Genomic DNA, 23,170 nt, shown 5'->3' with positions numbered 1-23,170 from the left:
ACGTAAAAATGACTTTGAAACTGTTAACGTGGAATGTGAATGGATTAAATGAGAAATCTAAGAGAAATAAAGTTGAAAACGTTTTGAAGAAAAAATATCTTGATGTAATTTGTTTACAAGAAACCCATGTAGCTAAAAAACATAAACATATTCTGAAAAACAAAAGGTTGGGTACGAAATTTATTAATTCAAATGTTAACACGAAAAGAGGGTGGTGTTATATATTAAAGAGAAATGGGAGCCTAAATTTATTTTTAAGGATGACGAAGGGAGAATAATTGTAGTCCAAATTAATTACCAGGGGGAGAAAATCAGTGTGGTTGGGATTTATGCGCCAAATACAAATAAGGGGGAATTTTACAGGAAGCTGGAAGAAAGACTGATAGAAACTGTTGATCAAAAGATAATACTAATGGGAGATTGCAATGGTGTGGTGATGCCAGAAGTAGATAGATCAAGAAAAAAGAAAAAGTTTAAGCAAGGCAAGCTACCAAGGACTTTTTTTGTTCTTGTTGATAATCTTGACCTAATAGACATTTGGAGACTTAAGCACCCAACCACAAAACAATTTACTTTCTTCTTTGAGCCACATCAAAGCTGAAGGAAAACAGATTATATCTGGATTTCAAGGGATATAGCTCCAAGAATAGCAAAAAGTGAGATACTACCATGAACATTATCAGATCACAACCCTATGATTTTAGAACTAAGAAGTAAAGAACAACATTCATTCAGATGGAGGATGAACGAAAATCTTTCTGAGAATCAAGAAGTGATTGAAAAAGCAAAAGAGACTTTAAAAGAATATTTTAAATGGAATTTATATAAAGAAACAAGTTTGGACATAGTTTGGGATGCGAGTAAAGCTGTCATGAGAGGCTTCTTGATACAGCAAAATAGTTATAGGAAAAAGTTGAGAGAAAAGAAAAAAGAAGAAATTTTGGCTCAGTTGATAGAGTGTGAAAGGAAACTAACAATAAAACCTAAAGATGAACAGATAAAGCAAACAATTAAAATGCTACTGCTGGGATGCTGGATGCAATAATCCTATACACGGCTGTGGCCTGATGGGAAGTCTTGCTCTTAAGTTTCGCTCCTGCACACAATGCTGCACAAACAATACTAAGACACTCACTCACCACCCCAGAATGTTCAGTTCACATTCAGTTCATGAAACACCGTAACGTGCCTGTTCTTAATGCATAGTTGACCACATCCACGGATGAATGTTATATCAATCATTAGTAATTGTTTTAAGTCTTATTATATTAATCATTGGTTATAATTTAATTAGGAGGTCTTCATGCCTGTCTAGTTCTGTGCACCCTTTCCCAGCCTTTAATGTATTGGTGATTAATGTAACCTTTGCTTTGTACTTGTGTTAACCAATCAGCAATAAGCACATATGTGGCAATGCTGTAATATTCAATAAAAGAGGCTCCTTGAGACTTGCTCAAGAGATGCCTCCCAGATGACACTCGCTACCTGTCTGTCGTTATTTCAACCCAACATGCTACAAACTCAATTTTCAATATTGGTAAATCAAGAAGTCGAATGGAAAATAAAATTTATGAGACAGAAATTTTTTGAATCAGCTAATAATGCAGGGAAACTCCTCGCATGGCAACTAAGAAAAAAACAAAACCAGAATACGATAAATAAAATAAAAGGAGGAGAACATCAAATAGAAGATCCAAGAGAAATAAAGAAGATCTTCCAGGAATTTTACAAAGAATTATATAAGAAAGAGAACGAAGAAGCAAGAAAAATAGGAAAGTATTTAAAAGATCATAAAGGGAAACAAATAACAGCTGAAGAAAGAGAGCAATGAAATAAATCAACAACAACAGAAGAGATTCAAATTGCGAAAAGATGAAAGTAGGTAAAGCTCCAGGTCCGGATGGACTTTCTACTAAATATTATAAAACTCTGAATGAACAATTAATTCCAGTACTTTGTGAGGTTATGAATAATATCTAACAAGGAGGAAATATTCCGAACAAATGGAAAGAGGCATACATAACCCTAATTCCCAAACAAGAAACTGATAGGTTAACCATCAAGAACTAGAGGCCGATATCATTGTTGAATAACGATTATAAGCTGTTCACAGAAATACTGGCAAGTAGATTGAAAAGAAGCTTGAAAGAGTTGATTCACAAAGATCAAGCGGGCTTTCTTCCTGTCTGACAACTTAAAGACAATGTAAGACACCTTGTAAATGTAATAGAATATTTGGAAATTAGAAATGAAGTACCAGCGGCGTTAATATTTATTGACGCAGAAAAAGCATTGGACAATGTGTCGTGGCAATTTTTATTGAAAAGTATGGAAGCAATGGGGGTGGAAGGTTCTGTGATGGGATGATGAGCTGCTTGTGCGTAAAATCCTAATCCCTCAGAGTTTGGCTAAGTCCCCAAACCTCTGTCTGTGATGGAGCTCCTTAAGCATGGCTCCATCAATCGCTCGTTGAATCGGACAGTGGGCGTTTACGGAACTTCTTCCAGCATAAAAGCTCCTTAACGGAAACACGTCTTCTGGACTCTCGGCGTGACAGTTTCCGCCGAGGAGTGGGTGTCCCTACAGGAGGTCCTGAAATCTCCCCGCTGTTCTCGCTTGAAGTGTCTCTGAGCCCTCCCTCAGACTCACTTTCCCTTGGAACTCCACTTCTCCCCCTGCTGGTCCCCTCCTCCGCTGAATGGTCTCTCTCACCCTCCATGAGCCCTTTCACCTCCCTAGTCTCAGATGGCAGTTCCCTGACATCCACCTCCCCTCCAGGGCCCCCTTCACCCCCTTCCCTCCCCTCCTCTGCGGGAGGCGAGGGAGCAAAACCCCTGAAGGAACCTCCCTCATCTTCTGAAGTTTCGAACACTTCCCTCCACCTTTTGCTGTCTCCGGTTTCCCAGTACTCCTCCTCATCGGAGTCTGTTCCTCCTTCCAACTCCGATTCCCTGAATCCCTCCAGTTCCTCCTCATCGTCGGTGGTGCCAAAGTACTCCCTCCGAAACCTCCCTACTGGCTGAGGTTTCCTGGGGAACCTTTGGTGGAACGTTTCGAACAAGATCTCGTCGCGGACCTCCTCTGCCTTCACCCAGGTGTTTTCCGACTCCGGTTCCCCTTCCCATGCTACCAAATACTCCACCTGATTACCCTTCCACCTGGAGTCGATGATTTCTGCCACATGGTTGCGGCTTTCCCTCTCTTCTATGACTGGCCCCCGTGTGGATACCCCTTCACCTTCCCCCCTGTATGGTGACAGTAATGACCTGTGGAATACTGGGTGCAGTTTCATGTGGTTCGGTAACCGGAGTCTGAACGCCACTGGGTTGACCTGTTGGATGACCTCAAATGGTCCCAATCTTTTGGGTCTCAATTTCTTGCAACCCCCCTTGAACGGCAACCCTTGGGTTGATAGCCAGACCCGACTCCCCACCCTAATTGTTTCACCTTCCCTTCTGCTCTTGTCTGCCTGCCTCTTATATTCTTCCTTGGCCCTTTCCAAGTTGAGTTGGAGTTGACGATGGATCGCTTCCATTTCTTCTACAAAACCCCCGGGGTCTTCTCCCTCTCTCCTTAAACCTCTGAGCTTATCCTGGGCGTACTCATCATTTACTGTTCCCTCTACCAGTTCTCTTTGCCCCACCCAGGCCGCACCACACACCCAGTGGTCCTCTGGGATAATATGTCTCTCTTCCGGCGCTCCCTCCCCCTCCAAATATTCAGGTTTGCGAGAGAGAGCGTCCGCTCTGATGTTTTCTGGACCTGGCACATAGCAAATTTCAAAATGGAATTTGGAGAACTCTTGGGCCCATCTCACTTGTCGTTGGTTGAGCACCCGTGCCGTTCTCCAATACTCCAAATTCTTGTGGTCCGTACACACTTGCACCTTATGTTGTGCGCCAATTAGTAAGTGTCTCCATCTCCGGAACGCTTCGTGAATGGCGAGTAGTTCTCGGTCATATACCGTGTAGTTCCTCTCGGATTTGTTCAGCTTACGCGAAAAGAAGGCACACGGTCTCCATTCCGACTTATTGCTCCCTGGCTGAAGCAGCACCGCCCCCACCGCCCGGTCTGAGGCATCAGTTTCCACTCTCATGGGTTTTTGTAAATCCACATGCAGGAGCTGTTCTTCTGAAGCGAAGGCCTTTTTCAATTCTTCGAATGCTTGCTCCGCTTCCGCCGTCCAAACAAACTTCTTCTTGCTGCTGAGACAGTCCGTGATGGGAGCCGTTAAGTGGGCAAAGTTCTTGATGAACTTCCGATAAAAGTTCCCAAACCCTAAGAATCTTTGCACATCCTTTTTCGTTTTCGGTGTCTTCCATTCCAGTACCGCTTGGACCTTGCCCGGATCCATGGCTAATCCCTTGTCTGACAAGCGGTACCCCAGGAATTCCACCTCCTTGGTGTGAAACTGACACTTCTCTAATTTCACCCACAGTTGGTTTGCTTGCAGTCGGCTCAACACTTCTCTGACGTCCTTTACATGCTGCTCCTCATTCTCTGAATAGACTAATACGTCATCTAGGAAGGCCACACAATTCTTGTAGAGCAGAGGTCCCAGGACGTGGTTCATGAACGATTGAAAACATGCTGAGCCTGCTTGTAATCCAAAAGGCATAACGACATATTCGAAAGCCCCTAGAGGGGTGAACATTGTTGTCTTCCATTCATCCTTATCCGTATCAGGTTGTATGCCCCCCTCAGGTCCAGTTTAGTAAAAATCTTTCCCTTCCTCACCCTGGTCAAAATGTCATCAATCCTGGGCATAGGGAAAGCCACTGGTTCCGACACGGCATTTAGGGCCCGGTAGTCCACGACCAATCTCGGTTTATCCGTGTTTTTTTTGTCCACAAAAAACACTGGGCTGCCCCCCACCGCTCTGGACTCTCTGATGAAACCTCTCTTCAGGTGTTTGTCAATAAACTCCCTCAACTCCTGCATTTCCCTGTCTGACATGGCATACAGCTTGCCCACAGGGAGCTGGGCTCCAGGGACTAGATTGATCTGGCAGTCAAAGGGTCTATGCGGTGGTAATTTATCTGCTTCCCTTTCACTGAAGACATGGCTCAGGTCAGCGTATTGTTTGGGCACCTTCCCTTTGTCAGCCACTTCCGTCCCTGCTAGAGAGGCTTTTGCCCCTTCTGGCACCTTTCCCTCTCTGCAGTGTTCCAGGCAATGTGCTGACCCAAAGGAGACCACTCTCTGATGCCAGCCCACTAGCGGGTCATGCAACGCTAGCCAGCTCATTCCCAAAATGACTGGAGCCCCTCCCAGGGTGGCCACATTGAACGCTATCCTCTCAGTGTGCCTGGCCACCCTCATAACCATTGGGACGGTTTGTAGGCTGACTTCTCCTCCCAGCAGCTCCCTCCCATCGATCGTGGTGACCTGCAGGGGGTTGCTTAAAGGGAGTGTCTGTATCTGGTGTTCAGCTGCAAACTCCTTGCTCATAAAATTACAGGAGCTGCCTGAGTCCAGCAGCGCCTTAGTCTTTAGTGGGTATCCGTTTGCCAGCTCTAGCAACACTTCTATTACTAGGGCTGGTCTTGGAGGTTCCGGAGTGGGCACTTTTACTGCTCCTTGGCCTGTCTGCAGTGCCCTGACAGAGGCAGACAGGCGGTGGCTTTTACTGGCTCCTGGACTTCCTCCTCCTTCCCCCCAACAGCTCCCGCCATCCCTTGCCATTCCTTTCTTTGCGGGCAGACTCTGGCAAAGTGACCTGGCTGCTGGCAGAGATAACATTTCTTGGGGCTCTTCCCCTCCTTCTTCCTCCCTTCACTGGGATTTGAAACTGCGCGCGCGCGCGCTGTTCCAACTTCCATCGGCTCTCCTGGCGGGAAACTTGGTTCTGGAATCTCTGGAATGCGGAAATCCCTCCAACGCTCTCCTTTCCCCTCCCGCTTCTCCAAGGCTCTCGCCTCCTGGCGTGCTCCAATGGTCAGCGCTGATTTGGTCAGCTGGTCCATAGACTCCGCCCTGGGCGCCCGGGAAAGTTCATCTTTCACTGCCGAAGAAAGCCCCTCTTCAAAGAGCATTTGAATGGGTTCCGCCGAAAGGTCCCACCCCAATCTATGTATCAACATTGTAAACTCAGTCCAGTACTCACGAACCGATCGGCTCCCCTGTTTGCACGCCATCAATTGTCTGCGCACCAGCCCCTGTTCAATCTCGCTGGAAAACATCAAATCCATGGCGCGAAAAAACTTCCTCGCGTCCTTCAGCATATCACTATTCCCTGCCATCAGGGGTCTGACCCAATCTCTCGCCCCTCCTTCGAGATGGCCAATCACAAACGCCACTCTCGATGCCTCGTCGGGAAAGTCATTAAACTGCAGTTCGAGAGCATACTGCATCTCTGTCCTAAAGGCTTGGTAGTTCCTGGGGTCCCCCCCAAACTTCTGCACCATTCCTGGCATCTTTCTTGCTAGTGTAGCGCCTTTTGCCTTTTCTGCATCCTGCGCCCTCCTTTCTTCTAGCCTCGCCGTTTGCATTGCTAGCTGGAGTTCCAACACTCTGTACCTTTCTTCCAGGCTTGGACCCTCTTCAGCTCCTGCTGCTCCTCCGGCTCCGGCTGGGTTACTCATGATGCCTCTCTGCACAAGCTGCTTTCAGGGACTGTCCGATTGCTGTGATGGGATGATGAGCTGCTTGTGCGTAAAATCCTAATCCCTCAGAGTTTGGCTAAGTCCCCAAACCTCTGTCTGTGATGGAGCTCCTTAAGCATGGCTCCATCAATCGCTCGTTGAATCGGACAGTGGGCGTTTACGGAACTTCTTCCAGCATAAAAGCTCCTTAACGGAAACACGTCTTCTGGACTCTCGGCGTGACAGTTTCCGCCGAGGAGTGGGTGTCCCTACAGGAGGTCCTGAAATCTCCCCGCTGTTCTCGCTTGAAGTGTCTCTGAGCCCTCCCTCCGACTCACTTTCCCTTGGAACTCCACTTCTCCCCCTGCTGGTCCCCTCCTCCGCTGAATGGTCTCTCTCACCCTCCATGAGCCCTTTCACCTCCCTAGTCTCAGATGGCAGTTCCCTGACAGGTTCATTTATGAAGGGCATAGAAGCAATCTATTCTAATCAGACTACCAAATTAATTGTAAATAATACTCTGACAGAGTCTTTTGACATTATGAAAGGCACGAGACAGGGATGCCCTTTGTCTCTGTTGCTGTTCATAATGGTCTTAGAGGTATTAGCAGATAAGTTACGAAAATCACCAGAAATACGAGGAATAAAAATTGGAACAAAGGAATTTAAACTGAAGGCCTATGCCGATGATCTTGTATTATCTTTATTAACCACGAATAAGTGTTGGGAAAGCATTGGAGGAATTAGAGGAATTTGGTAAGCTATCAGGATTTAAACTAAGCAAAACAAAGACAAAAATGATGGTTAAGAACATGGATAGAAAAGAGACAGAACAGCTGGAACAAAAGTGCAGAATTAATGTGGTGAAAAAAGTAAAATATTTAGGGATTTGGCTAACGACAAAAAACATCAACTTATTTAGTGACAATTATACCCCAGTATGGAAAGGAATTAAAAGAGACTTGGATATTTGGAATAGATTAAAGTTATCCTGGAGCGGAAGAACGGCAGCGATTAAAATTAACATTCTACCGAAGATGCTGTTTCTCTTTCAAACGATTCCTGTTGTTAAAGGGTCGTCTCAGTTTCGGGACTGGCAAGAAGTCTTATCAAGATTCATATGGCAAGGGAAGAGACCCAGGATAAAATTTCAACTATTGACTGACAGGAAGGAGAGAGGAGGATTTTCACTACCAAATTTGAAATTATATAATGAGGCGTCTTGCTTGTGCTGGATAAAATAATGGATAATTTTGAAAAATACTGATTTGTTGGATCTTGAAGAGTATAATAATAGATACGGGTGGCACTCCTATCTATGGTATAATGTGAAAATACATAAAGGTTTTACAAACCCTATTTTTAGGGGTGCCCTGTATGATGTATGGGACAAGAACAAAAACCTACTAGAAAGAACCACACCCTGGTGGTTATCCCCGATAGATGTGTTAACAATAAAAAAATTAAATATGGAGGGAAAGAGAGTAACTTATGAAGATATATTAGTGAAAACGGAGAATGGGTGGAAATTAAGACCGTATGAGAATATAACAGATGGCTTTACGGGATGGCTACACTATCACCAGGTGAAATGGTTTGTTAAAAGAGGATTAAAAAATGGGATTCTGTGAGAAAAAGTCCAAATACCAGATAGAAATTTTGGAGGGCAGAACAAAACTCTTGTCTAAAATGTATCATTACTTGCTGGAATGGGACACTAAGGATGAGTTAACAAAAGAAGTCATGATAAAGTGGGCGGTCTTTACGATAAATGGGTAAGATTATGGAACGAAGGTATGAAGTTTACAGCGTGCTCCAGCTTAAGAGAAAATTTAGGAAAATGATGTACCGGTGGTATATCACCCCAGTTAAATTGGCAAAAATGTACAAATCGAGCAATAAAGCCTATTGGAAATGTAAACTAAAGGATGGGGATCTCTACCACATGTGGTGGGCATGTGATAAGATGAAAAAGTTTTGGGATCTAATATATAATGAACTGAAGAAACTTTTTAAGTATATATTCCCTAAAAAACCAGAGGCTTTCCTATTAGGGATCATAGAATCATAGAATCATAGAATCATAGAGTTGGAAGAGACCACAAGGGCCATCGAGTCCAACCCCCTGCCAAGCAGGAAACATCATCAGAGCACTCCTGACATATGGTTGTCAAGCCTCTGCTTAAAGACCTCCAAAGAAGGAGACTCCACCACACTCCTTGGCAGCAAATTCCACTGTCGAACAGCTCTTACTGTCAGGAAGTTCTTCCTAATGTTTAGGTGGAATCTTCTTTCTTGTAGTTTGGATCCATTGCTCCGTGTCCGCTTCTCTGGAGCAGCAGAAAACAACCTTTCTCCCTCCTCTATGTGACATCCTTTTATATATTTGAACATGGCTATCATATCACCCCTTAACCTCCTCTTCTCCAGGCTAAACATGCCCAGCTCCCTTAGCCGTTCCTCATAAGGCATCGTTTCCAGGCCTTTGACCATTTTGGTTGCCCTCCTCTGGACACGTTCCAGTTTGTCAGTGTCCTTCTTGAACTGTGGTGCCCAGAACTGGACACAGTACTCCAGGTGAGGTCTGACCAGAGCAGAATACAGTGGCACTATTACTTCCCTTGATCTAGATGCTATACTCCTATTGATGCAGCCCAGAATTGCATTGGCTTTTTTAGCTGCCACGTCACACTGTTGGCTCATGTCAAGTTTGTGGTCAACCAAGACTCCTAGATCCTTTTCACATGTACTGCTCTCAAGCCAGGTGTCACCCATCTTGTATTTGTGCCTCTCAATTTTTTTGCCCAAGTGCAATACTTTACATTTCTCCCTGTTAAAATTCATCTTGTTTGTTTTGGCCCAGTTCTCTAATCTGTCAAGGTCGTTTTGAAGTGTGATCCTGTCCTCTGGGGTGTTAGCCACCCCTCCCAGTTTGGTGTCATCTGCAAATTTGATCAGGATGCCCTTGAGTCCATCATCCAAGTCGTTGATAAAGATGTTGAATAAGACCGGGCCCAAGACAGAACCCTGTGGCACCCCACTAGTCACTCTTCTCCAGGATGAAGAGGAACCATTGATGAGCACCCTTTGGGTTCGGTCAGTCAGCCAGTTACAAATCCACTGCGTGGTAGCATAGTCAAGACCGCATTTTACCAGCTTCTTTACAAGAATATCATGGGGCACCTTGTCAAATGCCTTGCTGAAATCAAGGTAGGCTACATCCACTGCGTTCCCTTCATCTACCAGGCTTGTAATTCTGTCAAAAAATGAGATCAGGTTAGTCTGACATGACTTATTTTTCAGAAATCCATGCTGACCATTGGTGATCACAGCATTCCTTTCTAGGTGCTCACAGACTGTTTGCTTAATGATCTGCTCCAGAATCTTCCCTGGTATTGATGTCAGACTGACTGGGCGGTAATTATTTGGGTCCTCTCTTTTCCCCTTTTTGAAAATAGGGACAACATTTGCCCTCCTCCAGTCTGCCGGGACTTCGCCTGTTCTCCAGGAATTCTCAAAGATGACTGCCAGTGGTTCTGAAATCACATCTGCCAGTTCTTTTAATACTCTTGGATGCAGTTCATCTGGCCCTGGAGACTTGAATACATCTAGACTAGCCAAGTATTCTTGTACTATCTCCTTAGTTATTCTGGGCTGTGTTTCCTCTGCTGAATCATTTGCTCCAAATTCTTCAGGTCGGGCATTGTTTTCTTTATCGGAGAAGACTGAGGCAAAGAAGGCATTGAGGAGTTCAGCCCTTTCTGTGTCCCCTGTTTGCATTTCACCATCTTCTCCTCTGAGTGACCCCACTGTTTCTTTGTTCTTCCTTTTGCTACGGACATACCCATAAAAGCCTTTTTTGTTGCTTTTAACCTCTCTAGCAAGCCTGAGTTCATTCTGTGCTTTAGCTTTTCTGACTTTGTGTCTACACGTGCTGGCTATTTGTTTGAATTCCTCTTTGGTGGTTTCCCCCCTTTTCCATTTTTTGTACACATCCTTTTTTAATCTTAACTCAGTTAAAAGTTCTTTAGATAGCCACCCTGGCTTCTTTAGGCACCTTCCATGTTTCCGTCTCATTGGTATTGCCTGAAGTTGTGCTTTTACTATCTCCCTCTTAACAAACTCCCAGCCATCATGAACTCCCTTTCCTTTTAGTATTACTGTCCATGGGATCTCACCCAGCACTTCCCTAAGTTTTATGAAGTCGGCTTTCTTAAAGTCAAGAAATTGAGTCCTAGTATGCTTGGCTGCTCCTTTCCGCTGTATAGTAAAGTTCAGAAGAGCATTATCACTCGCGCCTAATGATCCTTCCACTTCTACCCCACTAACCAGGTCATCAACATTGGTTAGGACCAGATCTAAAATGGCTGTTCCTCTTGTTGCTTCTCCCACTTTCTGGACAATGAAGTTGTCTGCAAGGCCAGTGAGGAATCTGTTTGACCTTATGCTCTTGGCTGAGTTTGACATCCAACAAATATCCAGGTAACTGAAGTCCCCCATTACTACTATCTCCCTTCCTTTTGCATGCTTGGCCATCTGTTCCTGGAAGGCATCATCTATGTCCTCCGTTTGGTTTGGGGATCTATAGTAAACTCCCACAATGAGGTCACTGTTATTCTTCTCTCCCTTAATTTTGACCCAAATGCTCTCACTTTGGCTTTGACGTTCTAAATCTTGGATCTCTTCACAGGTATACACATCCCTGACATATAACGCCACTCCTCCTCCTTTCTTGTCTGGTCTGTTTCTCTGAAATAGATTGTATCCCTCCATTATTACATTCCAATCGTGGGACTTATCCCACCAGGTTTCAGTGATTCCTATTATGTCATATTTAGTTTGCTGTACCAAGAGCTCAAGCTCATCTTGTTTATTTCCCATGCTTTGCGCATTAGTGTACAGACATTGAAGTCCATTAATCATTCCCCCGTGTCTCTTATTTAAGGATTTTTTCCTCCCACCACCATAGGATAATAGGGGAGGAGGTGAAAAAGGAGGATCGTAAACTATTTCAATATGCTACGGCTGCAGCTAGGATCCTCGTGGCTCAAAAGTGGAAATTACAGGAGACCCCAACAGTAATGGAGTGGCAGACTAAATTTTTTGAGTATACAGAATTAGCTAAAATGACTTATAAAATTCGAGACCAAAAAGGGACAAAGTTTGAAGAAGAGTGGGGTATATTTCTTGCATATATAAGAATTAACTGTAGAAGTCTAAATACTGTAGCAAGGTTAACATAAATCCTGCGATGTGTATAGAAGGTAAATAAGAATCTGCAAGAGAAGATATAAACTAAGAAAACCGAAGCAGGGAAGGAAGGAAGTCTGGGTGTGAACTTGCGCAGTGTAAATAAGACGACATAAAAAGATGACTGTAAAAGATTAAGTTGTATTTATGTTTGTGAAAAATCAATTAAAAGATCCTAAACCTCTGCTGCCTTGCGTGAGTATCTTCAGGAAAAGAAGAGGCTAAGAAGTAAACGCTACACGAATCGGGAGTGGAGTCCTTAAGACGATTGTGTTGGAGTGTTGTGGGTATCAAGGAGTTAACACTATGCTAAGTGGAAATGCTGACTCAGTTTCATGTGGTGAGTCAGCATCCCAAGAGATGGGGCGCTGCATAATTGATCTATAGCCAGCTAGTATACAGAGGTATGCTTGACTTCTCCACACTGGATTCTCCCCTGTATGTAGGAAGGCTGATTTATGGTACTTTATGATGCTGCAGGGCTGCAGCTGGAATAAAGCCCTCCTTGCAACACAGCTGGACTCCTGAGTGCTTTATATGGAGCTTCTATCGGTCCTAATACCGTATTTTTCGCTCTATAACACGCATCTGACCATAACACGCATGTAGTTTTTAGAGGAGGAAAACAAGGAAAAAATATTCTAAACGAAACAGTGGATGTATGATTTTTATGGTTCATGCTGTGGCCACAGACATGTGATCTGACAGTGAGTTTGGGGTAGCCCAATGCAAAAATCCTGAGGATCCATGTGGATCCATGCTTTGTAACGTTTTTGCGCCATTGCGGCCCCAGGCAACAGTGGGTGCGTGTGTGTTTTTTGGTGCAGGCTATAGCCATGGAAATGCTATGTGATCTGATGGTGAATTTGGGGTGACCCAGTGCAAAAATCCTGAGGATCCATGTGGATCCATGCTTTGTAACCACGTTTTAAGTGGGGAGGGAAGGAAAAGAACTCAAGGGACAAGGAGCATGCGTGGGGTGTGTGGAGAAGGAGCTTTTCTGCGAGCTGAGCGGGGGGGGGGGGGAGAGCACTGTTGCTTTAAAGGTATACTTAAGGTATTTGCCCTGTGCCTGGGTTTTTTTTCCATTTAACAGTTTGCAGCCTTTTCCTTCCGCTCCTTGTTTTGAGGCAGAATAGATTTGAGCAAGTGAGGAGGACTTGGATTGCAGGGGATTCGCCATTAGCTGTGTAAAAGCGCTCCTCCTTGCAGCCTGAATGATAAGCAGCCACCAGCAGCAATAGAATGGAGCACAAAAAAGCGGTAGGGGCACTAGGACCCAGACAATGCTCAAATCTATCCTGCCTGAAAATAAGCTGCTCCGTCCCCGCGGATCAGCTGAGACGCGGGGGGGGGGGATATGCGAAGTTTCCCCCTCTCCCTCATGCCCTCCCCAGCCTTTTTTTTTACTTCCTGGTTTTCACTGCGCTGGCTCAGAGCTCGAGGTTGGTTTTATTTTGCTGCTGGTTGCTTAAATTTTATCTTTCCTGCCATCCCTCTGCAGCCTCACTGCTCTGTTTAGAGAGCGCACGGACTTTTGCTAGCTCCGTCCCTCCTCCCGTGTAAGCGGCTGCTGCCGGCTTTGCTGCCATGACTCTCCTTCCCTCCCTCCTCCCCGGCTCCAGGTCGCTTTAAAGCAAGCAAAGCGAGAGCCTCGTAGAGTGTGTAAGCGGCTCCCGCTTTGCTTGACTGATGGCAGCCATGGCTCCGATCCGTGCATTCGCTCCATAACACGCACAGGCATTTTCCCTTACTTTCTAGGAGCAAAAAAGTGCGTGTTTTGGAGCGAAAATTACGGTACATTGCAACATGTTGGGTGGAGTCCTTGTACACCTCCTTCCGGTAACTCCTGGGGCCAAAAATATTGCTCTGCTTCCCTTTGGACCATATCAAGAAGGCTGAGAAGGTAGGGCTGCCATAGGTCTGTTCCCCCCCGGGAATCGAGGAGGATTTTCACAAGATCGGCAAAAGGTCCACCCAGACGTATGGCAAGGCTGCCGTTTCTTGTGAGGAGAACCAGAACTTACAGGGTTCTATGGTGATGTGGGGCACCTCTGGCCATCCAGATGTGGTTGGACTCAAAGCACCATCAGCCCAAGCAAGGATGGCCAATGTCCAGGGATGATGGGAGTTCTACTGGAACAACACATGGAGGGACACACTTTCTCCATCTTCCTCCTCCTCTGAAAAAGCTAAATATCTGTATTGTTTCCTCCTTCCTCCGTGATGTGTAACATCTTCTGATACATTCCAAGCAACTACACACATTCCCTAATCCTGCACCATTTACTTCCTGAGGCTGCTGCCTTGTGTCCACCTTCTCAGAACCACCCACCATTTCAGTAGCAGTCCTTCAGTTCCCAGCTATTAGTCCCCCTCCCCCCCCCTACGGAGGAATTATTCATCTGAATCCCAGGGGCTGGGAGTCCTAAGTGGGGAGACAGCTGTTGGCCCTGCTGGGGGGTTTCTCCTTGGCTGGTCCTTGTGAGAAGAGGATGCTGGACGAGGTGGGCCCTGATCCTAATCCAGCAGGACTTTTCTCATGTTCCCACAAACTGAAACGAGACCTACAAAGATACAGTCTCCCAGGCAAGAGGAAGGACTTACCTCTGAAAGTCTCTGTATTTTTCTGTTTCAAGGAAGGAGTTGAGCTCAGACTTGCAGATCAGATTCTCTCCTGTGCGGAATGAGTAAAATGGAAGTGCTATTTACGTCACTGGAAAAGTATTCAAAAATATTCATGTGTTGAAGAAAGTCTAACAAAGTAGCTGATGTCCCATTAAGGGCTAATAAAAGGCATTTGTGGGCTGCAGGCTGAGGGTGTGGACTGTGGAGCAGGAATACTCGCAATCTCCATTATCATGAGAGTCTCTTTGTAGATTTTGGAATTCCTACGGCAATATCGGTTCATGAAAAGTTACGGATGGAGAAACTTACACGGTTGCTGTAAACTATCACCTCACACACAAACTCTCACTCACATACAGTCTGTAATTTTGGCAAGCTCACACCCCTTTCCTGTAATACTGGCAATGCACAGCCCTGGGTGTAGAGCCTCCAGCCACAGGCATTGTCTATCATGGAAATGCCCCAGACTGGGGCGGATTATGGATCTTTGGATGCTGATAGATTGTATCTCCGTTTGTAACCCACTCTGACATTGCCTACCAAAAATAAAAGTAATAGAAATGCTTTCAGGATATACTTACCGATAAACCCTGAAAACTTTTTTGTAGCATCCTTCCCCCATATTCCTGGCTCCCTCAGCACCACCACCATCGATTAACCATGCAGTGGAAACACTTAAGAATGGGAGCCTGAGAGAGAGGAAGAGGTATCTGGCTACTTCCTGGGAGGGGCTTCCAGAAGCAAAGAGCCGCTTTGGAGAAGGCCTCCTCCTCCCTCCTCCCTCTCAGGACCTTCCAGCTTTTTCTCTCTTCTGTTCTCCAAGGTGGACCAACGGTTTGACTTGGTATAATGCAGCCCAAAGCCAACAATGCAGTAGCTTGAGAGGATCAGTAGGGAAAGAGTGGCAGATTCCTGGGCAGGAGGGAGAAGCCAAGGCAGACCCACCACCGGAGATTCCTCCTCCAGCGCCCAAGGATGGAGACATCTCTCCAAAAGGAAGAGTCTCTCTCTCTCCCTCTCTGCTCGGCTGGCCTTCTACCCCCCAGGGATGCTGCCATTCCTCCCTCAGCCCCCCAACTTCCTCTGCCCACCTCCCTCCGTCCCACAGTCTCCCCTGCGCCCAGAAACCCTCTTGGCATCGCTCACCCCTCGCCCTCTGCGCCGAATCTCTCCCGGGCGCACCAACCTCTCCATCCGGAGGGGCCTCCCAAGACGGATATGGGGGGGGGTCTCTATCCAGGCCTATTTCACTTCCTTTAACCCTTTCGTGGACTCCGTCTCTCCCTCAAGGCGCAGGAGTACTTCGAGGGATTCCTGCCAGGGGGGAACGGCAGAGGGCGTCATGTTTGGGTCCTGGGTTCAAATCCATCCCTGCTTGGGGATAGGAGGTCCTCGTGGAGATCCCCTTGGTGGGCATCACGTTTCAGTTCAGGCAAGAGTGCCCAGGGGGTGCAGGGCAATTCAGCGTCGCTTGAGCCCCCGGGGAAAAGAGACGCGTGTGGAGGGGAGGGCGCTGCAAAGGAGATGGCAGCTGGATTGCATGGATCGGGGGCCTTGAGCACCTCCTGGTCCCCCAGGAAAAAGAAACATGGGTGGTGGGGGGGCTCCAAAGGAGATCCTGCCACGCAATCCCTGCAGGTGTTGGGCCCCCCCTTCGCAGCAGGATTGCGGGGATCGGAGCCCCTGCTTATGAGGCCCAGGAGAGGGGCTCTTTTGCGGGCAGGGGTGAAACTAGGCTGGATTTCCCCCGAGTCAAAGACCCGATTGGGGACATTTGCGTCCCCACAAAGACATCCTCAACGGCGCCCTGCTGGAGGCGTCACCTGGTGCAAAAAACCAACCACCCCCGGCTAGCCCACCCCCATAACTACGGCTCTGTTTGCAGGAGGGGTCTCTGTCTTTTCCTCTCTACCTTCCCCCTAAACCGCCCCCTTTCCCACGCAGCCTCTTTACCTCTTTGTCCTCTCTGGACCTCCGCCTCCCTTCCTCGCTGTTCCGGTTTCCTTCCCCGCAAAATAAAGCGGAGTAGGGGGGTGAGGGGAACTATTCATCCCACACCCCTCCTCCCCTTCGGAAAACCTCCCACTTTTCACTTTGGGCCCCCTGGAAACTTCCGACCGATAGACACTTCGGGTTCCTTGTCGAAGGCGCGCGCCTCTAGAGCTACGTTCGCAGAGCAGCCCCTGCCTGTGTTGGGATGGAAACAGGAAGAGATGGCGCTGCCTTTGGCCTCCTGCTCTTGGGGCTCCGTCGGGAAATGGCCCCCTCCCCCCCCAAGTCGCCTCTCTCCCCACAGCGGAGAGTGGAAATGGGGGTGGGAGCGGGTGGCTTGCTGTTTGTGTGTGAGCTGATGGGTTTATGTTTCCCTCCACAGCAGGGTGGCAGCTGCACACTTATTTTTTCCTTATTTACTTTCGTTATTGTATCATTTTAATAGAGTTAAGTTGAGGGTCTTACGTAGACTCTTCCTGGCTCCTCAAAAAGGCCAGAAGAAGAAGAAAGGCATAATCCATGTCTGCTTAAGACTGGGCTAGGTAATAAGGAGGCGGTAATAAGACGCAGGGACCATACTGATTTATTACAATTATATGTATAGTTTAAATAATATACATATATACGTATGTGTGACTATTATTATTTATTTATCTATTTATTATTTATACCCTGTCCATCTGCCTGGGTTTCCCCAGCCACTTTGGGTGGCTCCCAACTGAATATTAAAAACACGATAAAACATCTTTCCTAAACTGGGCTGCCTTCATAAATATATATCAATATTTATTTGTTTTCCAATGATTGTTTTTCCTATGTCTTTAGCAGTTGTCTTCCAAAAAGAGATGGAAACCCAGGTTTGTGAAACCCTTGTGTACACAGTGGTCTGCTTGCAGGAAGACTCCCCAGAAGCACGATTGAAGAATTAGTTCAATATTATTATTATTATTATTATTATTATTATTATTATTAACCCCAGCCATTCTGGGTGGCTTCCAACAGAATATTAAAAATACATGAAAACATCAATCATTAAAACCTTCCTTAAACAGAGCTGCCTTCAGATGTCTTCTAAACGTCAGATAGTTGTTTATTTCTTTGATATATGATGGGAGGGCTTTCCACAGAGCGGGCGCCACTACTGAGACGGCCCTCTGCCTGGCTCCCTTTAACTTCTCTTCTCGCAGTGAGGGAACCGCCACAAGGCCCTCAGAGCTGGACCTCATTGTCCTGGCAAAACGATGGGGGTGGAGATGCTCCTTCAGGTCTACTGCGCCCAGGCCATTTAGAGCTTAAAGGTCAGCACCAACACTTTGAATTGTGCTCGAAAACATACTGGGAGCCAATGCAGGTCTTTCAAGACTGGTGTTGTTATGTGGTCATGGCCGCTTCCAGTCAACTGTCTAGCTGCCGCATTCTGGATTAGTTGTCGTTTCCAGGTCACCTTCAAAGGTAGCCCCACGTAGAGCGCATTGCAGTAGTCCAAGCGGGAGATAACTAGAGCATGCACCACTCTGGTGAGACAGTCTGCAGGCAGGTAGGGTCTTAGCCTGCATACCAGAGGCAGCTGGTAGACACTGCCCTGGACACAGAATTGACCTGTGCCTCCATGCACAGCTGTGAGTCCAAAATGACTCCCAGGCTGCACACCTGATCCTTCAGGGGCACAGTTACCCCTTTCAGGACCAGGAATTCTCCAATCTTGCCTGCCCTGTCCCCCCAAAACAGTGCATCTGTCTTGTCAGGATTCAACCTCAATCCAGGTGTGCCTGGAGTTCTTCCACAACCACCCACTCACTCACCTTGTCCAAGAATGGAAGATTTGAGCGGGATCTTCCCCTAAACCCAAAGGAAGCAGAAGCCCTGGGGCTGCCACATGGTGCCTCTGAGCGAAAATAGGCTCACGAGGAGACTTCTCTGGTACCCGCAGCCCCTCCTTCCCCCGTCTCAGAAGTAGAATTAGAAAAAGTCTTTTCATTATTCAATTGCAGTATGAAGAAAGCACTGTGGGTGTTAAGTTGTGGGTGAACATATCAGACGACACAGCGATTCTTCAAACAGCTCTTGTTTATTCACAGGCCAGAACAGAACTGAACTGAAGGGCTCAGCCAGCCTGCTTATATAGAGCTCCAGTACAACGCAACTGTAACCATTTTCTCTAACTATCCAATCACTGAACATCACTTTCAATCCCTTAGTTGCATATTTGGACCTGAGTGAAAACTATCTACAGTGAGAACTTCAGTACATAACACCGGGTGTGTTTGTGCCATGGATGGCATGGTAAGAGTTAACTTTCCCCTTATACGTGGACCCTCCCTTGACCCTATTAGGTGCAAAGGATGCTTCCTGTCTGTGCCTTAAGTCCAGTTGCAAAGGTGGGGAGAGGATTTCCATCCTCAATGCCCAGAGGTAGCTGGTAGTTCATGTGGGATGTAATCCATTGGAACAGTCCAATGCAACATTCCTTGTTTCCCGAGAGTGGGCACAGGCAGGGGGAGGTTACCCCAGTCAGTGTAAATTCCTGTTCCACTGGTCTGGAGCATCCTCCCCCTGGGAGATGGGCGTGGCCCTGGCTGACTCCATAAAAGAGCCAAATCGCACAGCCATTTTCTCTCTCTTGCTGCCATGCTCCTCTCCTGCAGCCATTTTCTTATCTTAATGTAATTTGGCTGGAATTAAGATTGGCGGAAAAAATATCAACAACCTCAGATATGCAGATGACACAACCTTGATGGCAGAAAGTGAGGAGGAATTAAAGAACGTTTGAATGAGGGTGAAAGAAGAGAGCGCAAAATATGGTCTGAAGCTCAACATCAAAAAGCGAAGATCATGGCCACTGGGCCCATCACCTCCTGGCAAATAGAAGGGGGAGAAATGGAGGCAGTGAGAGATTTTACTTTCTTGGGCTCCATGATCACTGCAGATGGTGACAGCAGCCACAAAATTAAAAGACGCCTGCTCCTTGGGAGAAAAGCAAGAGATTGCATATACGATAGAAAACGCTTTTAGAATAAAAATAAGGTCCAAACAAGTAAAATCAAAAAAGGTTCCAGGAGATTGTTTAGTCATATTCAACTCGATAGAGATGACAAATACAATATTGAGAGTAAGTTACCAAAAGAAATTAATAATTGAAGGAAGACCAATTATCATCTTTAAAGAAATACCAACCAGACTCCTACGCAAAAGAGAAGGCTATAAACAGCTAGTAAGTGTTCTAAAAAAGAACGGCATACAACATAGATGGGAGTTCCCACAAGGGATCTCCTTTTTCTATAAAGATAAAAGATTTAAGATCACTGAGATTCAAGAAGTGAGCAAATTTCTGCACAGATATGAGAAAGATCTTGGAAAAGTAGAGGAGAGATATGGAGGAAGAAATGGAGACCTAGAGGAGAGAAGAAGAAGAGAGAAAGGAAAAGAACAGGAAGATAAGGGAAGAAAGGAAGAAGTGGATGAAGAAGAAGAGGAAGAGGGAGTAGTGGAAGAAGAGGAGGAGGAGGATACAGAAAACAAAACCACTCAAATTTAAATTATTAGTTGCTTGTAGATTGGAAAGTAAACATAACAATGCATCTGAAAATTTTGTCATGGAATGTGAACGGTGTGAATGAAAAAACCAAAAGGAATAAAATTGTGAATGCCCTGAAAAGAAAGAATCTGGATTTAATCTGCATACAGGAGACACACGTGACCAAAAAGCACAAACATATTTTGATAAACAAAAAACTTGGGGTTGAGTTTATAAATTCTATTGCGGGGGGAAAAAGAGGGGTAGCGATATACGTCAAAGAAAAATGGGAACCCAAATTGATTTGTAAAGATGATGAAGGTAGGATTTTGGGGGTACAAATTAATTTCCAGGGTGAAAAACTTAACGTGATAAACACATATGCCCCGAACCTGAATAAACTGGAATTTTTTAAGAAACTGGAACAAATATTACTAGAGTTAGAGTGTAACAAGATGATATTATTGGGAGATTTTAATGGAGTGCCGGCACCAGAAATTGACAGACAAACAGAAAGGGAAAAACGTAACCAAGGGAAACTGCCAAGATCCTTTAATAACTTGGAGGAAAATTTGAATTTAGTAGACATCTGGAGACACAAACACCCAATAGAGAAGCAATTCACCTTTTTTCCAGAACCACATAAGAGCTGGGGCAGAATTGATCAAATCTGGGTCTCAAGAGAACTTACATTAAGAACTCTAAAATGTGAAATTCAACCGAGAACCCTCTCTGATCACAATTCGATAATGTTGGAAATAAAAGGTGTATCACAGAGCGGGTTCAGATGGAGAATGAATGAATATTTATTGGAGAATGAAGAAGTCATTGAAAAGGCCAAAGCCACTTTAAAAGATTATTTCAATTTGAATCTTAATAAAGAAACAAGTATAGATGTAGTCTGGGATGCTAGTAAAGCGGTCCTAAGAGGTTTTTTTATTCAGCAAAATAGCTATAAGAGGAAAGTAAGAGAACAAAAGAAAGAGGAAATTCTTAGTCAGTTAAGAGAATGCGAGAAAAAATTAATAGCAAATCCGAAAGACGAACAAAATATACAAATAACAAAAATATTACAAACACAGTATTCAATGCTAACAAGTCAAGAAATTGAATGGAAAATTAAGTTAACGAAATGAAAATACTTCGAATCAGCTAACAAAACAGGTAAATTATTAGCTTGGCAATTGCGAAGAAGGCAAAAACAAAATGTGATAAATAAGATAAAAATGGAGGAGCAATTGATAGAAGACCCAAAAGAAATACAGGAAAATTTCCTCAAATTTTATGAGAAATTGTATAAAAAGGTAGAGGAAGAAATAATCCGAATAGAAAAATACTTAGAAGACTGCAGCGGGAAGACTATAACAGAGGAAGAAAGAACCCAATTAAATAAACCCATAAAAGTAGAAGAGGTCCAGGATGCGATAAGAAAGATGAAATTCGGAAAAGCCCCGGGACCGGATGGATTGTCAGCTAAATATTATAAAGTATTAGAAAATCAATTAACACCAGTGCTATGTGGCATTATGAATAATATATTGAGAGGAGGAAGGATACCAGAAACATGGAAAGAGGCCTACATCACGATGATCCCTAAACCCAATACGGACAAACTTAATATTAAAAACTATAGGCCCATATCATTATTAAATAACGATTACAAAATCTTCGCAGAGGTAATGGCAAGTAGACTCAAAAGATGTCTAGCAAATCTAATTCATAAGGATCAAGCAGGATTCCTTCCAAATAGGTTACTCAAAGACAATGTAAGGCATACCATAAATATCATTGAATATTTGGAGTGTAAGAATGAAGTACCTGCGGCGCTGATTTTTATCGATGCGGAGAAGGCATTTGACAATGTCTCATGGCCGTTCCTACTAAAAAGCATGGAGAAAGCAGGGCTAGAGGGTGAATTTATGGAAGGAATAAAAGCAATCTATACGAATCAATCTGCCAAATTGATTATAAACAACAATTTAACAAATTCATTTAAAATTGAAAAAGGAACAAGACAAGGTTGCCCTCTATCCCCGCTTTTATTCATTATGGTATTAGAGGTAATTACGAACAAAATAAGAGCAACACCAGAGATTTGAGGGATCAAAGTAGGAATGAAAGAACACGAACTAAAAGCGTATGCAGACGATTTGATGTTATCCCTAGAAGAGCCGCAAAAAAGCGTCAGTAAGGCCCTGGAAATATTAGAAGAATATGGCAAACTATCCGGTTTTAAATTGAATAAATCAAAGACAAAAATGCTGACTAAAAATCTGGGAAAAGATGAAAGAGAAAAATTAGAGATACAGAATGGAATCAAGGTGGCTAAAAAAAATAAAATATCTAGGAATTTGGCTAACTACAAAAAATATAAACTTAATTCAGGATAATTACTTGACAACGTGGAAGGAAATTAAAAAAGATCTAGATACGTGGAACAGAGTGAAACTTTCGTGCTCAGGAAGGATGGCGGCAATAAAAATGAACATACTCCCAAGAATGTTATTCTTGTTCCAAAACATCCCTGTGATTAGAGGTTCCACAATGTTTAAGGATTGGCAGAAAACTCTTTCGAAATTTATATGGCAAGGGAAAAGACCGAGAATTAGATTCAAATTACTCACAGGTCGAAAAGAAAGAGGGGGATTCTCGGTGCCAAATTTGAAATTATACTTCGAGGCCTCCTGCCTTTGTTGGATCAAAGATTGGATTAATTTGGAAAACACCGACCTGTTAGACCTAGAAGATTTCAACAATAGGTTCGGTTGGCACGCCTACTTGTGGCTAAATAAAGAAAAGGTACATAAAGGGTTTTCAAGTCATATTATTAGAGGACCACTATATGAAGTTTGGGAGAAAAATAAAAAACTTTTAGAATGGAAGACGCCCTGGTGGTTATCACCAATTGACATTTTAACAACCAAAAAAGCAAATATGGAAGGAGAAAGATTGACCTACGAAGACCTACTGATAAGATCAGAAAGTGGCTGGAAATTGAGAACATATGAAGAGCTGAAAGACAAATTAACAGGCTGGCTGCAGTATCATCAAATAAACGCAATATGGATGGAAGACAAAAAAGTAGGGATAAGTGAGAAAAAATCTAAATTTCAGATAGAAATAATTGAAGGCAAAACCAAGTTATTATCCAAAATGTATGATATATTATTGGAATGGGACACTAAAGATGAAGAAATAAAGG

General features: G+C 44.6%; 1 protein-coding gene across 1 annotated transcript in view; it reads right to left on the bottom strand.

Moving 5' to 3' along the window:
• Positions 1–23,170, bottom strand: part of LOC310757138 (uncharacterized protein) — a gene marked incomplete at its 5' end in the record, with an annotated part of 52,644 nt that overhangs the window by 10,209 nt on the left and 19,265 nt on the right. The window lies entirely within an intron of this gene.

Source organism: Podarcis filfolensis (assembly GCF_964270895.1).
Source record: "Podarcis filfolensis genome assembly, chromosome: 2".
Classification (NCBI taxonomy): Eukaryota; Metazoa; Chordata; class Lepidosauria; order Squamata; family Lacertidae; genus Podarcis; species Podarcis filfolensis.
This window is presented reverse-complemented; position numbering and strand designations above follow the sequence as displayed.